Below are 21,555 nucleotides of genomic sequence, written 5' to 3'. Positions count from 1 at the left end.
CTAATGTCTCAGTTGGTAGGTTTTATTTTCGTCCCACCTCACCCGGTATTTTTTGGTACTTTTTTGATACTTCCTCCCATCTCCCGCTCAGCCGCAATGAACCAAAAAAACCGTCCAGCCGAGTACCCCACGCGCCCCCACGCGCCCAATCTTCCGTCGCATCCAACTAACCCGAATAAAAAAAACCAACTAAACCAAGCCGGCGAAAATTAACCAGCGAAAAAAAATCGCCCCACTCTGCGCCCTCGAGCGAGGTTTCGTGCCCTCGAGCGAGAAACAGTCGCCCGACTATGTTCCCTCCTTCGCCCGCCGCCTCCCGGCCTTCGTCCCTTTCACCGCCGCCGCCCTTCGTCCCTTCGCCGCCCCCGCTCCATCCATTCACCGTCGCCCTGGCACTGATCCGGCGCGTAAATCGCACATCACAAGCGCCGGGCTCCACTGATCCGGCGCCGGTCCAGGATCCGGCGCCGATCCTGGTCAGGACCCGTCGCCGGAGACGTCCAGGACATCCAGGATCCGGCCACACCTTTCACCAGCCGCCGCCGAGGAGCCCTACGCCGCAGCCAAGATCCAAGAGGAGCAGCCGCCGCCGAGATCCGAGAGGAGCAGCCGCCGCCGAGGTTCGAGAGGAGCTGGCCACCACGACCTCCCTCCCCAGCCGGCCGCCACCACCTCCTCCCCCACCCCCTCCCCCACGTGCCTGGCATAGGTGGGTCTCAGCCTCCCTCCTACCTCCGTCCAAGGCTAGGAACTCCCCTCCCCTCCCGATCTCCTCCCTTCGTCCAAGGCCACGAGCTCCCCTCCCCTACCCGATGTGACGAAGAGAGGGCCAGGCCTTGCCACTCCGGTGTTCGATGTGGCCAGATCCAGCCGGGGGACTCGCCGCAGAGCCTCCATGTCGGCGGAGCAGCAGCAGCCCAACAGAAGGTGGGTGCCCAATCCGTTTTTTGTTCATAGTTTCTGTTGTAGTTTAATTTACTTGACATTTTGCCAAGTCATAGTTTTAGGACTATCACAACATATGTATTACTTTGCACCCATGTCCTCTGTCAAATTTGTTCAGTTCAAAGCATTAAGACTATGACCAGCTATCCAATTTGCAGTCCAGATATATTGTTTCCTTAATCAGCAATGCAAATTTGGGGCAGCTTCAATTTTCTTGTCTGATTTTATTTTGCAATCTATAATCTGAACTGAAAGACAGGGGTACATGCGCTCAGGTTTTGTAGTTGACTAACCATTAGTAATGCAAATTAGGAGCCCCTTTAATTTCTGTGAGCTGCAAGTGCAGTTGACCAATAATCTCATACTTGCTCATAAGCTGGTGAACTGAATCAACACGCCTCTTTTGGTTCCAACAAAAAAATTCCATGCTTAGGACTGTAAAATTACTTCTGTGTAATGTTCATATGGGTCCGGAGGACATTTTACACTTGATGTTTACTTGTGCACGAGCGAAGCAAGTCTGAGCTGCCCTGGGTCTTCTAGAAATTATTGAAGAAGCGTCACGTATCGATAGATCTGGATCCTTTGTGTTGGAAGAGCTGCTGCGTCGGACTATCATAGTTCATATCATAAAGTTGATGCCTCTTTTGATATAGCGCTCAAATAAGATTAGGAGGAAGGGCATCACACTCTCCGATAGCAAACAAGATACCACGTACGGATCCTGTTAGTGCATGTAATATCACTATGCTGTATTAACAAATTTGCCTAATGTTGTATTAACAAATCTGTCTTTTCTTTTTTCACTTTGTGTAGGATTTAGAATTATGACAAGGAGTCAGGGACACAATCAGATTTATACCATCCGTTGTGATGATACAAGGAAAGTAAACATATACGCATATTGTGTTCAACGTGATGATACAAGCGAAAGCTGGCCTACGCCGCCAACTGATCTGCGGCAGCGTGAAAGGAGTGTTCAAAAGTAGCAGGAACAGTTGTTCCACTGCTGGTCGGAGGGAGAGCTTGGCAAGGGAGATAGAGGGAGCTCTACAACCACGATCTTGGCATACAACCCGATGGCATCATGCCCACTTAAGCTTCTTCCATGTTCCAATTCTTGCATTTGTTGGTCTTTTACTGTCAGAGCTTACGAAATCCATTACAAATTGAGGTGAGGCCAAGTCGTGAACTTGCTGAGACGTCTTTGCCTTGAATTCTAAGGCTTGAATCTAAATGGAGGCGAGGCCAAGTCTTGAACGAATACTAAGGTTTGCATCTTTTATAAAGCTTGACAGTTACTGTGTAGTTTCAGTTAACATGATAGTCACGCATGGTGAATCTCTTTTCTTGTCCAGAGATTTCACGAATCCATTATTGCCTACAGAACAACATCCTAGGGCCCTCCCAGTTTGATTCTCTTTATTTTGCTATATCTCAACTATTACATACATCATTTATGCTCTGAAGCTAACCATTGTATGCTTTGATTGGTTGGAGCGGCAAGGTTTTCCAGATCCTGGGAGTCTATCCCTTCCAACAATCTGGAGGTAGCATAGTACATCCGTACTCGCAGGTTGGTGTCTGACTGTCTTTGAATGGTGTTGCTCCAGTGTTGTTTTCCAATGATTAATTTGCAGAAATTGATTATCTGGACATACATGTTTGCTATGTTTGCATCTTGTTTACATATCCCTGTGAGTTCTCTTACAGGAAGAATATGAGTTTGGTGTTTCTTTACTGCCTGATATAGCTAATAGTCTGGTACCAATGAACGGTGCACACTGATAGTCAGTGATTTGAACACTAGCTTATGCCAGATTTTACCGGTTCTGTTTTGAGCCTTGGAAGGCTCATTTCACAATCTTAATCTTTTGACTACCTTTTCAAATGCCAGAGTATATTTTATATAGAAAATACCGACTGCAAAGTTATACTATCAAGTAAATTCCACACACAAAATAAATAAGAGAAACTTATATGTAACGTTGGCAGATGCTTGTTGGCATGGAACGGACATTGTGGATCCAGTGTGAGAATCTCATAGCTGCACTAACTAATTGTACTATTCTTTTAGAATGACAGCCTCCCTAAGTTTGTTTCATTTAAAATGGTTTTCCTCACTAATTGTATGTCAGGCTGCAACATCCTTAGTTCCTCCACATACGACCCTGCGACTAAACCGAGCCGCATACATCTACAACGCTTTTGTGTTGCTGACGCCGTCGCGGCCTCCCCGCATGGGTTCCCATCCTCTGTTCGCCGGCCCGCGCCCCCACATCTCCTCACATTAGTATGGCTGCCGGCTGCAGAATCGACGAGGAGGTCGCAGTGGAGGGGTGGTGCTGCAGTGGCTAGCAAGATATCATAAGCTCTCCTTTGTTCTTTTGTGTTTGAATCAGATTCAGTGGTTCTTGATTTTACAGTCATGTATCGACCACCATTGGGTAAGCTCATCAAGGTTTATCTTGGTTGCAGTTTGCATAAGCTAGGTTTGGATTACACTGACCTTTGCCAGATATATTTGCTTGATAGGTCGATTGCATTATATGCTAGAGGGTGCAATGCCATGTTTTTTAATGCTTGTATCATGTGCACCCTAGAGCCGTAACACTGGTTGTTTCAGGCCCTAAATAAAATCTGACACTTGAAAATTATCGGGGCATGCCGTTTGAACTACCACACCCCATATAAAATGGTGGATTATGCCATGATCGTATAAGTCTTTCTTACCCTGTAATTATGTTCATATGTTTGGACAGAGGGAATATGATCTGAGCCGCCGTTATGTGTTTCTACTAATTAAAGAACAACTAGGGTCACTTGAAAGAAGATGAGGTATGTTGCGGGGCTGTTGTCGATTCTTGCCTATTTGTCATTAGTTATTCTGTTTTGGCGGAATTACTATGTTATCAAATTTGAGTGTTCAACAACTTGCAGAAGTAATTACATGCCAAATTTCTAAATCTTAGTTCATATGCAGCTGGAAGAATTCCACGATAGACCATTGCTTCAAGGTTGGGAGCGGCCACAACATAATTGACATCAAAACCAGATCTGGGTCCTACATATCCGGTCTTTCTCGGTGAGATTTCTATTTTCCAATCCGTTATATACCTATGATTTATTTGCTACATGAGGTAGTGGCGGGATCACCTTTACAATGCCAAATTATATTTCTATTTCTACAGTATTAGCTACTAGCCAACAGCATGTGTTTACACTCTCATCAGTTAACAGAGTGATTAGTCATAGTAAACTATGTGTCAGCTTATGTGAGTCCAATCGATCTATCTTTTACCGGCATTCCCCATTGTGTAAATTGGGATTATTTGCACCAGCCTTCATACACTCCTAAAAAATGGTAGGGAAGACAAGCAAATAGGCACCAGTGGAGCTATGGCAAGGCTCAAAGGGCCATGGCCCGCCCTGGGCTAGAGTGAAAAGGAGTTTTACATGAAGTTTATCCCACAATATTGCATTGATTTTTAGTTTGGTGGTGCTATTTGCACTATCCAGCCCGCCAACATTTTTTAGGTAACTCCGCCACTGCAAATAGGTATCACGATGGTTGCTGCCTAGAGGGAAGTGAGAAGAAGAGAAGACACAACATGGAGAGGAAGACAATCAGATATATCACTTGTTGCTTTACATCTTTTGTTTGAGCCTTGCTACCTGATTGCTCTTGCAATTGAGGTTTTCCAGTGAGCGTTTTATTACATAGATAGGCTCTTTCTGATGACACCAAGGCTACGACAATGAGTAGGCATGCTCTTTTAAAAATGGGTAGGCATACTCTTTTCAAAATGAGTAGGCATCTTTCCTTTCTGAATAATGGTAACATTAATTTGTTTACTTGTTAAGATTTCCCTTGAATGACTTACTATTGTTATGCACTTATGTTGAATGAAATTTTATCCATTTTGTAGTATCCTACAATGGTTTACAGATGGTGTGGCTCCTTGCACTAAGATGATCGATCAGAGATCTAGAGTCCTCAATACAGATCGATGACGCCTCCTCAAGATTCACTTCTTCGTAGCCCCCAACCTTGGTATAGTATAAAAACCTACAAATAAATCAGAAGAATAGGCAATTATTGGATGCTTATGTTTGTTGGTGTAGTAGCCCTCTTAAGTCCAGTCCTAGAGAAGTGTGTCGTAGAAGCATATCAGGAAGACATGGACGTGGATATGCATTATGGTTGTATTATGGACGTGGATATGGTCGCTATATTAGCTATATCTTTTACATATTTTTCTGAGTTTGTTCTCAGGGGTGGGTCGTGGCTACCTGATAACGGTCCAATTTGGTTGTTTTATGATCTTGTCAAGATATTTCACACGATACGGATTAACTATCACCAGTTTTAGTTAATGATTCCTGATATTTATCTCCCAATGGTTATCCGTCCGCACAGTTGCATGCAACTACAAGTACAAACTAATTTTTTAACTTCCATTTCTTGATCAATTGACATTGAAAAGTTAGCACTATTAACGCACTCTTTGTAGAACACTGCTAATACACTAAAATCTATTTGAAACTTATTTTATGGAATACAAAGATTACTTTTTGATATATGTGAAATATAAACTCCTCTACACTAGAAGCACAAAGAAACATGAAATGGAACCCCACCTTGAAACACGTAAAAACAGATATGATGTTGATCTATGATATACCCCATTAACTGCAAAATTTAGCATGATGATGATGGAAGAAAGTTTTAATCAAGGTGTTATTTTCGAGCAAAAACCCAACATTTTATTATTTTCCCTTGATTGCATGCCTCATTATTTAATCACAGATGCACATATGCTACCTTCATGTTTCAATCATATTTACTTACTCTTCCAAGGAATTTATGGCCAAATGTGTTCAAATGCTTTTATCTTTTGAACATGTTTTCATATGAATGAACTGTGGTGCTTTTACTTTTCATTAAGGTTGCTCGACCAAGGTTGTTCGGTGATTGTGTGCACTCCACATGCATCGCCTTTGTCGAGTAAGAAAAACATGTTTTATCTCTGATTATTTCCACATAATCTTCTTTCGGTTATTTGATTTTCTTTACGTTTGTCCCCTTATGCTCCTCTTATTCCCTCAATAAAGTTTGGCCTTGTAGCAACGCACGGGGACATACCTCGACAATAGCTATTTCAAAAAAAGAAGCAAAAGGAGCGCATGATATATACCATTTCATATATCATGGCAGCAAAAACACATTGTGGTGGTCGCTCTGAGCTACGACGATGTGCATTCCTTAGCACCGGGAATTGGCCTAGGATGTCGTGGAGGGGAGAGGAGGGGGCGGGTGACACCGTGGAGGGAAGGAGAGATGGCGGTGAGAGAAAGGTGCGGGTTAAATGACGTGGCGTTGAGGGGAGGCAGCAGCAAGAGGCCATGGCGAGGAGAGATTGTGGCGACGAAGCCGTGACAAGGAGCAGGCCGGGAGAATGAGATGTGAGTGTGAACGTTCTGCCATGCAATGAGAGTCAGAGATTGAACTGTTTTGTTTATTGTAAGGTGAGAAGAAAAGGAGCTGCCGTTTGCTTTTTTTTTTGTGGGAAAAGCGACTGTTTGTTGTGAGAAAAATATCACATACCTTTTTATACAGTGAAAAATAACACATACCCTAGCCAGTCATTTCTGGAGAATAATTACCAAGTGAGTTCCTTACTAAAATTCGGATGCGACTTACTCTACTAAAAAGCAGATGCCACTCACTCGGACTACATATATTGTATATGGGCTTATCTTATTTTTTTTATTTTAATATGTCTTTATATATCGCTTTTGTTGATTAGAGATAAGAACTATGGCTTCGGATGATGCTTTGAAAATGTTAATTGACAAAATTTTATGATTGGCGGACTGAAAACTCCACAATTAGAAGAGACATATATAAATAGTGGTTCTTCTTTATATATTTGTTGCACATGACAATATAGAAGATGTATTTTCATATATGCTTATTTTTGCAGAGTATGAGAGAGACGAAGATGTATGATGTCGACATTCAAAAGGAATCCTTTGACAAGGTTTCCAGCACAGTGTTGTTGGAAGTGGCCTAAATTTCACCGAATTATATACAATAATACACGTATATATGTGCAACCAAAATAAAAGATTAAAAGGCCCGTGGCAACGCACGGGCACTCTACTAGTACCCGTAGTTGTTCAGAAAAATAATCTAACATTAATACGATTTATTATATGGCAAGTGTTGCATATCTAATAGTGAAAAATGGAAATAAAAAGAAATTATGGAAAGTCTTGCATGAAGAATCGTTAGGAAATAAATCAAACAGTCATTATGTAGCGCTACATACCTAAAACAATCAAGGTGCCCGGGCACCTAGGTGTCCCAGATGATTTACCTATACCTATATATATCACGCTATTCGTCATCCCGGGTGAGGAATAGTTATTCTTCACCCCCTCTCTATTTAACATCAATGCACCGTAATTTTACGTTCCTTAATTTTTTTTCTTATTTCAGACATAAAAAGAGAATGTAAGAAAATATATAATCGTCGTAAAAAATATTTTATGTTACGTAAATTACAAATGTAAAAACGTAGTGTAAAATGTACATAAAATATAATTTTTCTGGTCTTCTGAACTTTTTTATGCCAAATTTTACACAGTGAATCAATATGACTGTAACTATTTGTATTTGAAACATAATTTATTTACGAAATGATTGAAATATTACCTCGTGTGAAGAATAAATTATTCTGCACCCTGGATGATGAATAGTAACACTATTATGTGTGTGTGTATATATAGGACGGCAGTATGGGACACCTAGGTGCCCAGGCTCCTTGCATTTCCACCGTTTGATTGCATTTAGATGCGCGTTGTTATTGTGATAGGTATAGAAGGTAACTAGTCAATCCATTACTAATTGCCAATTCTGAAACAAGTAAATATGGAAACAATTATAATGCATATCATAAATGGATGTCATTAAGCACGCCATGCATGGTAACATATATCTTTAGAAGGAAAAATACTACACATTAGATATATTACAAATTAGGTATATATGAATTCATCTGTTTAGTATGTACCCGTTAAATTTTTATACGTATATACCCAGAAAATTTAGTATGTATATATGATTTCATCTGTTTAGTATGTACCCGTTAAATTTTAATACACATATACCCAGAATATTTAGTACATACACATTAGATTTTTATCTATGTATATACCCAGAATATTTAGTGTGTATCAATCAGATTAGATATGTACGGATTCATTTATTTATTACACACTCATTGATTTTTTAGTACGTATATACCAAGAACATTTAGTATGTAACACATTAGATTTTTTTGTATGTATATACCCAGAATATTTAATACATAACCATTAGATTAGGTACGTCTGGATTCACTTACTTAGTATGTATTGATTAGATTTTTGTGTATGTATACACCCTAGAGTACTCAATATATTTTTCTTGTATATGCATACTCATCGTATTTACATACCTTGTCATTAAATTTATGAGTATATACCTCGATACAATAAATACATAGAATCATGTGCGGGTATATGTAACAAACATTCCTTAAACTAAAAATAATCGTCAGTGGATATATGTATGTTGGAAAAAATCATGTGTGGGTATCAGCATGCATCATATATTCCTACAACTAAAACAATTAATTATGATCGCATTTTATATTATTTGGACACCTTAATTTGTATAGAAATATTAGCCATTAAAAAGTCTGACCTGGTCTATTTTTTTAAATACTAGATACCTTGAAAGGTAAAACTTTAGAAAAATGCATAAAAACATCCTTAATATACATAGGAACCATAGGAACGACGTTTCGTACTATTTGTCATATCTGATACCTTAAGAAATAAAATTATATATACATACCCTTTCTGTTTGGAAATGAATCATACTAGGAAACCGGTAGTATATTTTTTTTGGAAAGCAATTATTGTCCATTTATGCTCGTAGTGCATGCAAACAAAATTTAGGAAGCCATGCACTACAAATATGACTTGCTATATTGAGACTTAGGTGCCCCACATAATTATTGTCCATTTATACTTGGTATATATATATATATATATATATATATATATATATATATACCCACGAGGCTCAAGCAATAAAAAACAACGATTTCACCTAATCCCTCTCTATCCCTTCTAACATGATATCAGCCTAATCGATCCTAAACCCTAGCCGCCGCCGCTTCCGCACCCGCGCGCCGCCCCTAGGACGGTCGGCCTCCATGACCACCGTCGGGGACCGCGCCGCCCATACCTAGGGTTCGTCCGCTGATGGTGTTGATCGGCTGTCCTAGAGAGTCTTTTTCCCGATCAATTGATCGGAGTTTTTCTCTATCTCGCCGGTCGTCTTGATCGGCGGTTCTTTTTTGGTTTTTCAATCTCAAATCGGGTTGCGTCACCCGCCACCGTCCGTCATCTACAACACGACATCTTCATTGTCTTCGGCTGGATCAGCTGCCGACTTCACGCACAGCAGTGCGGGTACGGCTGCCGCTCACGCTGTGCGTTCCGCGCTGCCTGGCCTGCGATGGCTGCCTGCTCGAGCGCCGGGCGCTGGCCAACCGGTCTCTGCGTGCCTCACGCGCCGCACGGCCTGGCTACAAGGACGCGCGCAGGTTGTCTCCAGGTTGCTCACGTGTTGTACGTGTGCAAACCATGAGGCCAGCCTCCGTGTGTACATATGCTCCTATGCTGTCCTGTTGACCGGCACCGCGTGACCAGCAACAATGGACGTGCTGTAGTTGGTCCTTATCCCGTGCTTTGCAGTCCACTGCGTACCTCGGCAGGTTTCTATGCAGATCCTCGTCACGTCCGTGTTTACCGATCGAGCAACGGTTACCGCTGTGTCGTCCCATCGGGCCGCACCGCTGCCGTCCAGTGGTTTTTTCCGCGGCTGCATCAACACGCGTGCTGCTGCTGCGTCGTCTTTTTGGACCATGGTGTCGCGGCCCGCGGTCTACCGTCGGTCTGAGGATGTCCGCTTCAGGCCGTCTTTAGGGCTACACCGACCCTCGTGCTGCCACTACGCCGCCCCATCAAGCCGGAGCAAGCGTGGCACATGGTCCTTACCGCCGCCCCATGGTGCTCCCCTCAGCTGCACCGACCCGCGCGCTACCGCTGTGTCGCCTTTTTGGGCTGTAGTGCCGCGGCCCGCGGTCCACCGCCACCCCGAGGCCGTCCGCTACAGGGCGTCCCCGTGGCTGCACCGACCCTCGCGCTACCGCTGCATCACCCATCGGGCCGTAGCGAGCGTGGCACGCGGTCCGTGCCGCCGCCCTGAGGTCTTGCCTGCCGTCGCCCCGACCCGCGCGTTGCTGCTACGTCGCCCCTTCGGGCCGTAGCGCCGTGGCATGCGGTCCGCTTCACCGTCCACGCGCGTCGACTTATGTGTTGTATGCGCCGCGCCGCCTTCCTAGGCATGGGAACGCCACCGTCTGCGCCGGTCTTCGGCACGCTGTCGGATTCTTCCTTGCCTACTTTGAGCACCGCCGCCGCGTTCTTGACCTAGCAGCCGCCACCTCCTCAGGCTGCCGCTGCCCTTCTTCTCAGTCCATGGCAACTACCTCGACACCGGCCACCCGGACTCGACATCGACCACGGCGTCCCTTGCACGACTACCTCGACCACGGCTACACCACTTGCGCTCTCGGCTACTTTGAAAAACGGCACAAAGGGCTACCGCCTTGCTTGAGCAACCTCATCGGTTTCCACTTCAGTCATGACTTCCGCGATGCGTCAACCGTTACGACTGTGGAGGGGGGGGGTCCGTCAGCTTGCCTTCGGATTCTTCTCCTGTCTCACCGTCTGTGTCGCTACCGTTGTGACTACGGGGGGATGTTGAGTATATTGATTATTAGGAAAGACGAGATAGACTAGGATTTGTTCCTGTCTTGTCTTGTACTCCAAGTTGATCATTGTACTCCTATATATATGCCCACGAGGCTCAAACAATACAAAAACAACTATTCCACCAAATCCCTCTCTATCCCTTCTAACACCGATCCCTCCTCCTCGCGCTCCAGCAGTGTACAGGTAAGTAAACGTGAATAAATTGTAGATGAACATTTGTATTAGATTCACATATGTATAGATAGTAGACGAACATTTATATTAGATCCACATATTAATATATTGTAGATGTATTTTAGATTTGATTCTCATGTTTATAGATTATAGATGAACCTTAGATTTAATTAGCATGTTTATAGATTTACATATTTATAGATTATAGATGAATTTTAGATTCAATTGTTGATTGGTATCCTTTTATTCCATTCGTCCATCCATATTCTTTAAAATTGATTGATAGTTCATATATGTAAATATTTTGTAGCCTTTTATTCCAGTCTTCTCTTATCTATACAGAGTCTCAGATGTATGCATATTTATTTGGAGTGTTCAAGCTATGCAGGGCTTGAAAAGAGTGTCCAAATTAAGGCGAAACGTTAATTAATTTATGTTTCGCAAAATTTCTGACACTCAATGTTTACATTTTTTAGCACAAGTCAAGCCCAATTTTTCTGTCCATCAGTATTCTTTAATATTGGTTGATGTTTCGTATATGTAAATACTTTGTAGCATTTTATTCAAGTCATCTCTTATCTATATGGAGTCTCATATGCATGCATATTTGTTTGGAGTATTCAAACTATGTAGGGCGTCAAAAGAGTGATGAAATTAAGGAGAAACGTCAACTAATTTTAAATTGGCAAATTTTCTAGCACTCAATGTTTACACTTTTTAGCACAAGTCAAGCCCAATTTTTTCGTCCATCCATATTATTTGATCTTGGTTGATGTTTCATATATGTAAATATGCTGTAGCCTTTTAATCCAGTCGCCTCTTATCCATATGGTGTCTCATATGTGTATTTATTTGGAGTGCTCGAACTATGCAAGGCTTCAAAAGAGTGTCGAAATTATTGCGAAACGTTGATTAGTTCCATTTCGCAAAATTTCTGACAATCAATGTTGACATTTTTTAGCACAAGTCATGCCCAATTTTTTCATCCATCCATACTCTTTAATATATTCCATAACGCATTGAACTGTTCTATAACATGAACTTATTAGGCAACCAACAACGAAGCATGCCATTGGTGTGGTGACACCAGGGTAGGTGCGTGCAACAAGGTTGGCCTCACTTGCAATGAAATCCGTGTAGATCTTCAAGATGACTTTCTTGAGTGGGCAGTATGTTTTCATTCAATTATTGTTGTGGCTTATCATTTGGTTACATATATAAAGTTGCATCCACAATTCGTTAATTGATGTCTTGTTTTAGTTGTGCTTAGCGCATTCCTAGTCTGGGTCGAGTTCATGCATGTGGCGAGCCTACCAATCGATGTAGAGGGCATAGTTCAGTTTAACATGGCGCTGTTAAAAAATGGCATAGACTTGACCCTTAGTGTCACCAAAAAGGCAGGCATAACGTATTCCAGAGGATCAAATTGGACGCAGATTGCCACAGAATTAGCCATGCAAATTTGGAAGAAGTTCTTATTATTTCTTCACGAATTAGAGGAGTGCAACAAAATCTATCCGTGGTACGATGTTCCACAGTCACCATAGTTGTTTCCATGGTCATCTCAATGTTGTACGCAAGCTTGTATCGTACTAGCACTTTATTGAACATATATGTACATTGTATGCACTTATTATACTGTCATGTGTAAGTATTATAGATTAGATAGTTGTTAAACTAAAGTGCGCGTTTAAAGTGTGCTTTTTATGACTTTCCTATACTAATATTACTTCTAAGCCGAAAACGCTACCACGGCAGCCAAAAACGCTACCACGGCAACATGTTTTTCTTTTTGCCTTGTGTCATGTATCATTGGCGGGCACAAACAGTCGCATTGCCACCGGAAGATATCATGATAGCAGTGGTGTGCAGCCCTGAGAGCCTGGCCTGCCACTGTTGGGCTTTTGCTGCGCGTCACTGTTAGGCCTTCCTACAGTAATGGTATTTGCATGTCTATCGTTACGCTTGTAAGAGTGGTGTTTGCACATTGATTATCAATAAAGTTATGTAAACTGGGATGTGTTTTATTCTATGTACAAATGGCTTGCTTACATGTTCGTAAATGATATTGTCCAATATCAAAGAAATTTTTAGTTATATGTAGGCTGGTTATTTATGCTTCATTTGCCAACCTATTTTACAACTAGGATTGAAATTCATTGTGATATCTTGCAAGGAGTATTATTAAGCTATTGAAATCATAGTGGTTTAGGAGAGCCTTCGATGGTATGTTGAATTTTGTTACGCATTTCTACGGAAGAAGCATTGGTTCTGTAGTTTTTGCACAGGAAGCACACGAATGAGGTCATGCCGATGATGGGGTTGTGGTCATTTGGTGCGAGCTTTGGAGAATTCCCATTCATTTGGTTTTTGAGAAGAAAATCATTGGGCAACCTACTAATTTCCAAGAAATGCATATTACCTTCTTGCTTTGTAGTACAGTAGAGAGACACAACAATTCTTCCAGATGATCGTGGAGAAGTTGAACGTGGTGCGAAGACAACAATGTTAAGCTGGTTGCTTCTTTTGGGTTTTGTTTGAAGCTGTCATGCAAAGGAGGAAAAATTCTGTAGCTTTTCTGGTGTGACTTTGGCATCACTTTTGGAAAAAAGATCAGATATATTATGAAGATTGACCGGAAGTACAAAGCATCTCAAATATATATATATATAATACATCAAGGTCTATGGATCACCAAACGACCATTGCCGCCGCCAGAAACGAAACGGTGACGCGTCGTTGTCACTGCTCTCTTACCAATGTCGGTCTGTTGCCATCACTTGGGAGTCCCTATGTTGGTTTTGTTGTCTCTCTGGTTTTACAAACGAATTAGAGTGGTTATAAACCATGCCAGGCATGAGGATTGGTGCCGGTGACTGGTGCCGAGTTGCCACTCCACTTGCTTGGCCCATCATGAGAGGCACAACTTTAGCACGATTGCAAGCCGGTCTGATATCACTACAAGAGGTTTGGTGATTTCAGGAGATACCATGACAATATGGATTTATCAAACATGAGAGTAGGATTGAGCACAAAAACAAAGCATTATGGAGTTAATAGAAGACGTGTTACATGTGCATGCTTACTAGTACCCCGCAAAAAAACATGGAGCTCCTATATAGCGCTTTAGGCGTCAGCTTGCCGCGATGTATCGATTGGCCCATTTAGCATAGTGCTGCAACAGTTTGATTTGCGCCTAGTCTTTTGCTTTTGCTCACAGGCTCGCTCCAGTGAAAAGGCACCTACTGATTCAGGGGGGAAACGGACTACTAGCTGTTTTACCAAATAAAAGTACCGAGTTGAGTTTTCGCCTAGAATTTGTAACACTCCAGCGCATATGCTTCCAGGTCATGGTGCTAGGGAAATTCGTAGTGACCATATTTTGTGGATCATGAATTTTCCTGCCGATGTAATCTGTGCAGGGGCCGGCGATTCCGCCGTGACCATAGGTTAATGGAATGCTAGGTGTTCCATGTCAAAATAAAAAAATAAAAAAATAATAGAAATCATACATTCAAAAACTCATCCTAAATTTTAAAATGTTCATGAATTTGAAAAATGTCCATGAATTTTAAGAAATAATTTATTTGGAAAAAATCTCGTGTTTGTGCAAAAAAATAAGAAATCTCGTGAATTAAGAAAATGTTCACGCATTAGAAAAAACGTTCGCAGATGTGAAAAAATTGTTCATGAATTCAAAAAATTGGCACTATTTTAAATTTATTACAAATTAGAAAAATGTTCATGAATTTGTAAAAATAAAGATAATCTAAACAAAAGGAAAGCATAAAACAATTAGGAAAAAGAAAAACCAGACCTCGAACATCCAGAAGTTTCCGATAACTGGTTTTTTTAGGTGTTTCCGATGTGCACAATGAAACGCTACACAGGCTTGCCCACGGTCGACGGTGGTGCAGGACATACATAAGGAGAATTTGGCAAGCTATGGAGCAGTTATTCATGAGATAGTTGAACATTCTTTAGCCTTTGCTTTTTGTAATTTCAGTCATGAGTTTAGGAGCTCAAACTTTGAAACTCACAACTTAGCAAAGTATGCTTTATCTCTCGGTGGTGGCCGCCATGTTTGGTTAGGACATCCCGGAAATTTATCATCCATCTCTGTAAACATTGTGACGAATTAATAAAAATTTCGTGAGGTTGCCTAAAAAAAGGGGATGCTACGCGTCGGCGGGCGGATCTTTTAAAAAGATCCGCCGCCTCGCGAGCCGTCGGATCTGACACAAATTTAGCGGGTGAACGTCTTTTCACTGCTTTGCAACAAAGAGGTTGTTGTAGAAACATTCGTAACAGAGCTCTTGTTGCGGAATATTTTTGCAACAGAGGTCTTGTTGCGGATTTTTTTTTGCAACAGAGGTCTTGTTGCGGATTTTTTTTGCAACAGAGGTCTTGTTGCGGATTTTTTTTCAACAAACGTCTTGTTGCGGGTTTTTTTATTGCAACAGAGTTCTTGTTGCGGATTTTTTTTTGCAACAGAGGTCTTGTTGCGGATTTTTTTTCAATAAACGTCTTGTTGCGGGTTTTTTTATTGCAACAGAGTTCTTGTTGCTGATTTTTTGCAACGGAGTTCATGTTGCGGATTTATTTTTTGCAACAGAAGTGATGTTGCAGAAGTGGACGGCGGGCTTGCCATGGACGATAGCAAGGGGAGGTCATTTTCTTCATTACCCAATAGCAGTAGGAGCGGGCGCCATCAATCGAGAAGAGGGAGGAGGAAAGATGGTGGTGGTGGAGGCGGCCGGCGACTGCAACGACAGAGCGCGTGCTCGCCGGCGTCCGCGGCGGTGCAGCTGGGGTGTTTGGCGGTGGCGCGGCTGCAGCACCTCGTCTGGATGAAGGAGAGATGCAAAAGAAAGATAGGATTATCATGAAGAACGATTGGATCTGGTAGTTGTTTCGGGAAGGTGGAGACGTGCGAGCCCACTGACACGTGTCGTGTGCACGAGAGGGCGGACGAAAAGAGCGTGATCAGCCGGGTGATTTCAATCTTTTTCCAAAACAAAAGCTGCCTAAGAAAATAGAAGTATTTGGCTCCTTACGCGTCGCAGCGTGGGAAACTTCTCAACTGGTTCAGAAAAAACAGGAAAGTGTTTTCGAGACAGTCTCGGACTCTCGTGCCGTGCCAACCGCGTATATACATACGGCGCCCACGGCATGGATCATGGACCTACAGAGGCACACACGCCGCAGGCTATCTCGTTGGTCGATCCGATATGTCGTCGGTAGCACGCCGCGCACCAAGTTCCCTGGTCGAGCATCCCCACCGAGCTCGCGGGCGTCGTGCTCCGCCGCCTCCCTTGCCATGCCGACCGGGTCCGCTTCGCCGCCGTCTGCAAACACTGGCGCGCCTCTGCGCGGCAGACCTCTCCGCCCCCGCACTACCCGTGGCTCGCCTTGCCTGACCGGACATTCTACAGCCTGCCCGGCTCCGCCTTCCGGCGGCTGCCGCTCCACCTCGACCGCCACCGGCAGCTGCCGCACGCGCAGAGCTCCTGCGGCGAGCGCTTCGACGGCGCCTACACACTGGTCAGCCCCTTCTTCATGTCCACCACCATCCTGCTCCCTGGCCTCTCCAACGCATGCGCCCCCAACGTGCCTCTCCTTGTCGCGAACGACCAGCCAGTGCCGAACATGCTGAAGCTCGTGGTGTGCTCCCACCGTCCCACGACCTCGTCGCCGCGATCGTTGATGAATAACGAGGCATGGACGTATATATAGCAAGCTTGCCTTGTGCCGGCCAGGGGCGTCCTCGTGGCGGTTGACCACACCCGACGAGCTTCGCCACCTCCAAGACATTGTCTCATACTCTCATGCGAGGGAAAGCTCCTCGCCCTCGACAGCCGGGACGGGCTCTTCTCTGTCTCCATCGGCACGGACAGGCGCACCAGCAATCCCACCGTGTCACGGGTCGAGCACCTCATGGGTAGCTCCCGTGGTGTCCTCGACGACTCGCCGCGATACCTGCTAGAATCCAGCGGCACGTTGTTGTTGGTTTGCAGAGAGGATCCTGAGAACAAGGCGAAGCAGGGAGTGTTGGAGCGACTCGGCGGTTGTACTGTGGAATGGGCTCGAGCTGCAGATGAAGACAAAGTTTAAGGTGTTCGAGGCGGACTTGGCACGGTCGCGATGGGCGAGTCTGAGGAGCGTGGGCGACGACCGGCTGCTGTTCGTCGGGCCATGGTGCTCCCGAGCTGTTCATGTTACCGCCGCCGGCGAGCAGGACCGACTACACCGGGACCGTATTTTCTTCACGGAGGACGACAGGTTTTTTTTCTTGGCCGAGATTTTCGGAAACCGGTCAAAAACCGGCCCTTCCGTTACCTAGCGAAAAAATCAAATATCGCCAGAAAATTTTGAATCATTTGAATTTATACGGCTAACATATGTTAAATAGCTTGCGTATGCCTTTCCAAGCAGAAGATAACTCGTAGTACGATGGTCGGATGTTGAGAGCCCCTTCTTCCCCGTGCGGCCGTTAAAAGGCTTCCCGGTGGTGAAGGACCAAACACTGAAGCTAAGGCTACCGGTCAAGCTCAAGAACTGAAGCATCAAGAAGGACCAAACCAAACACACAGCAGGTCAATCTCTAGGTGGTGAAGGACTAAGGAGGGAAGATGGCTGCACCATTGGATCAAGGTATGATCATCTTCTCCTAATTTTTGTGGCTCAAACTTGTGCTATGTTGACCCTGGTAACTCCAACGAGGGATAGCTGCGACTCGACTGAACGGAGAGTTCTATGTATGAGATCTAGCTCGATGTTTGTAGACTTTCTGCTGGTCTGAAATACTTGTTTAGATTATTTTGTAAGGGCATCTCCTATGCCGATCTGCAAATTCGCTCTGGCATCCGTCCGCGAACAGGGGGCAGTCCATGGACACGGATATAGAAGCCGACCATCCCAAACTGTTCGCATATGTCCGATTACATTTCACACATTGTTCCAACTAACCGACTAAAATTCATGCAAATATGACGGGTTTTATCAAAGTTCGGATAAAAAATAGCACAAATCATCCATACATAACATGCAAATAAATCTAGTACAACAATAGTTCGAATTTAGCGAGATCAACCGGATGTCCAACAAGTTTTTCATGGACGGATCGTCTCGTCCCACACATAATGTCTCTTCAGCTTCCCCCAACAGTGTATGTGTGTAAATGGTCGTCCCTCCGACACATTGTGCATCACAGCAGCACGTGCGGACTAGATAATGTGTAGACTAGCATTGAGTGAACGATTCACTCAAAAAATTGAGCAATAAGAAGCAAAACTTATGATCTACTCATCTACCACGCGCAATGGCCATCTTGCCTCCAGCCAACCAACCGCATCACAAAACTTGGTGATGGAGGTCTGGATGGCGTACCATCGTTACGATAACGACATCACATTGCGTTGATGATGATGTGCATGTCGTAGGACGCAATGTGTTTTCACCGTGAAACGAATCATGCACGTGTTGCCAATAGATCCCCTCTCTGCTCCTGCCTACGAAGTCCGCGGATACAGTCAACCACGCACCACACAACAACTCATCCTCCATGGTCGAGTACCCCGTCATCTTTCGTACTCTGAAAGAACGATATGGCGTTTGAAAATTAGCTCAATGGCATTTGACCGAACACCTGTCGGGTGTGGTGTGCGCCATGGACTGGGGAGGATGAGTGTACCTGGCTACGGACGAGTCTTGGCTGGATGACGCCATCGCAAAAGATGAGCGGGCATGTCGGTGCTGGTTGCGGAGGTCTGGCAATGCCTGTGTGGCGGCCGGAGAGACACAGCAACGACGGTGGAGGAGAAGGATGTGGATTCAAAGCAAGAGGAATAAGTGATGGAATCGAAGAAAATAGGACCGAAAGGATGATTTAATGGGCTGGGGTGTCCGAGTTCTTCTACTGTAACGTGTACGACATGAGGTTGCGGCGGTCACAGTTTTTGCTGGAAACGCCGGTGCGGCCGTTAAAATGCTTCCCGTGGCTATTCTCTCCAAGTCAACGATAGCTGTGACTGAATGGAGAGTTCTATGCATGATATAGCTCGATGTTGGTAGGCTCTGCTGGCCCGAAATACTTTTCAGCTGATTGCAAACCCAAAAATTTGCATCAATGTACTACAGAGCACTAGTGCAGAACCGGGCAATAGCACTAGTTCGTAAGGCCTTTTAGTGCCGGTTTAGAAACCGGCACTAAAGTGTGGGCACTAAAGGCCCCCCCTTTAGTACCGGTTCAGCACGAACCGGTGCTAAAGGGAAACCACGTGGCACGAGTCAGCTCCGGGGGCCGGGAGCCCTTTAGTACCGGTTGGTAACACCAACCGATACTAAATGGTTGTGAGTTTTTGTTTTATTTTGTATTTTTCAATTAAATTTGTGTTATCAATTTAATTTAGGATTGTTTTACGTTATAATGAGTTGTAGTCGTCATCATCATCATCATCGCATATTAATAAATAAATAAACTCTAGCTAGCTAAAAATCATCATAGTCGTCTAATTACCACTATTTAATCATCATAGTCATTACCGCTAGCTATCTAATCATCATCAACGCTGGCTAGCTTAAAGAGGAAACATTCACTTTGTAACAGAAGCAAAGATATCATCAAGTTCAACATAATCATCACCAACATCGAAGTTCAGGACACGGACATGAGACAAGTACTAATTAAGAGCATGAACTAGTAGCTACTGATCCTGCTACTCCCTCTCAGGTAGAATAGCATAGAACATGTATAGCTCTCCTGATTCATCATACTGGAGCATGCAGATGAATCTGTCTCCTAATTTTGGGTTGCGCTTCTCCTTGCTGCCCCCTAGTACTTTTCTGCGATCGTTAACAATTTTGCTCCAATCTTTCACTATTAAGCATTCTTCGCTTTTAGAAATCCTGAATGCACTCATGTGCAATGTAGGAAATCTTGGTCGTAAGCTAACCATTGACATGCGACCTTTTGTCTTGATCCACTGAGGCACAACTGTCATCGAAAGTCCTTGTTGAAGAACATCGTATAGTAATTAATATACTAAGCAATGAAAGTTTAGCTTCAAAAATAATGTATGCAAAATATGCACTAATTAAGGACAAATATTTAAAATCTTACCATCTTTCGATTATAGATGTGACCGTAGTTCAATACGATCACCATTGGTCGCACGTTTTGAGTACTAACATTTCTAAGTTCAGAAAAAAAAATTGTCTTGACAGTATTAAGATCCTCAAGCCATGAAACATAATGACTTATCTCCTCGCAGTTTAGTTGAGCCCCGGGGCAGTAGTAGGTCCTGTCTACCAAGCGCCGGACATATTTGCTTGAACCGAAATAAGCTGACAATACAAATTAGTTGTCAACTATTTTTGAATAAACTGTATCAAAGACATAAACATATGCATGCATGGTTGAGAAAAACTCACCAAATGATAGAACTGGAGGCGTTTGCACATCGACCCAGATGTCTATATTACCTTCAGTATCATCTTCCGGACGAATATCAAAGGTGATAACCATATCAGGCTCAAATGCATAAGCCTTGCATAGTGCTTGCCAAGTTTTGCATTCAAAATGGGTGTATGTGTCTTCATTATATAATTTGACGTTGAAAGTATACCCATGCTCCGTCTTCAAGTAACTCTCTTTACCTCCATATCATCTATAGCACTAAAACCTATCTTATCCAAGACAAAAATTCTTGCATGGCAGGAGATGCGCTAGTAGAATAGTGAAAATTTAAAATTATAAGTTGAAGCAAATGAAGCATAAGTTTTGCATTCAAATAATAATTGACAAAGTGACTTACTGTATCAACTTCGAATGTCTCATCCAGCTTGATGCTGAAGCGCCTACCATCAACAAGGAAATTTTTGTCGCACAGGCCGCGCTGGTCTTCACAGTGTTCGCACATAATGAAATCTTTTTCGTCGTCAGATGACATTTCCTATGTTCATATAGGTGAAACATTAAACACCTATATCTAGCCAAATATATATTCATCTAACATTTGACATTAATATATCTAACTATATTCATCTCTAACAATTGACATTACTATATATTTAACTTTTCTATCTAATTCATCTAACATTCAACATTAATCTAACATTTATATAAACTCAAAATATATAAAAAATTAAATAAACAGAAAAACTCATTAATAAATAATATTTTAATTAGATCATCAAATCTCAGATACCTAAATTTTCTTACTAAAAATAAACTAGTTGTATTAATTATTGAACTAGTTCAAATCTCATATACCTAAATAAACTAGTTCGACAATTTTCTAACTAAAAATAAACTAGTTATATTAATTATTCAACTATAGTTCTAATCTCTAGTTCGACAATTTTTCTATCTAGCTAGCTAATTCATCTAACATTCGACATTAATCTAACATTTGATCATCTAATTAACTTTTCTAAAAAACAGAAAATAAGTAAAAAAAAATGTGTGTGTGTATGTGTGTGTATGTGTGTGTGTATGTGTGTGTATGTATGTGTGTGTGTATGCGTGTGCAGTATGTG

General features: G+C 43.0%; 1 long non-coding RNA gene and 1 pseudogene across 6 annotated transcripts; both read left to right on the top strand.

The window, feature by feature from the left end:
- The first annotated feature begins 213 nt into the window (after nt 1-213).
- On the top strand, nt 214-5,200 carry LOC125530492. 6 transcript variants are annotated; one of them, XR_007292957.1, is made up of 7 exons: nt 214-927; nt 1,762-2,521; nt 2,941-2,977; nt 3,084-3,392; nt 3,708-3,783; nt 3,929-4,030; nt 4,875-5,200. It is a non-coding gene; the product is annotated as an uncharacterized LOC125530492 (long non-coding RNA). The 6 variants fall into 6 exon arrangements; XR_007292951.1 differs by lacking the exons at nt 2,941-2,977; nt 3,084-3,392 and adding an exon at nt 1,461-1,660; XR_007292956.1 differs by lacking the exon at nt 2,941-2,977 and having other exon boundaries at nt 215-927.
- Nucleotides 5,201-16,188: 10,988 nt separating this feature from the next.
- Nucleotides 16,189-17,398, top strand: LOC125533155 (annotated as a pseudogene).
- Nucleotides 17,399-21,555: the final 4,157 nt, after the last annotated feature.

This window comes from Triticum urartu, chromosome 1 (assembly GCF_003073215.2).
Source record: "Triticum urartu cultivar G1812 chromosome 1, Tu2.1, whole genome shotgun sequence".
NCBI classification, from domain to species: Eukaryota; Viridiplantae; Streptophyta; class Magnoliopsida; order Poales; family Poaceae; genus Triticum; species Triticum urartu.
Note: the sequence above shows the minus strand (reverse complement) of the source record. Positions and strands in the feature narration are given on the sequence as shown.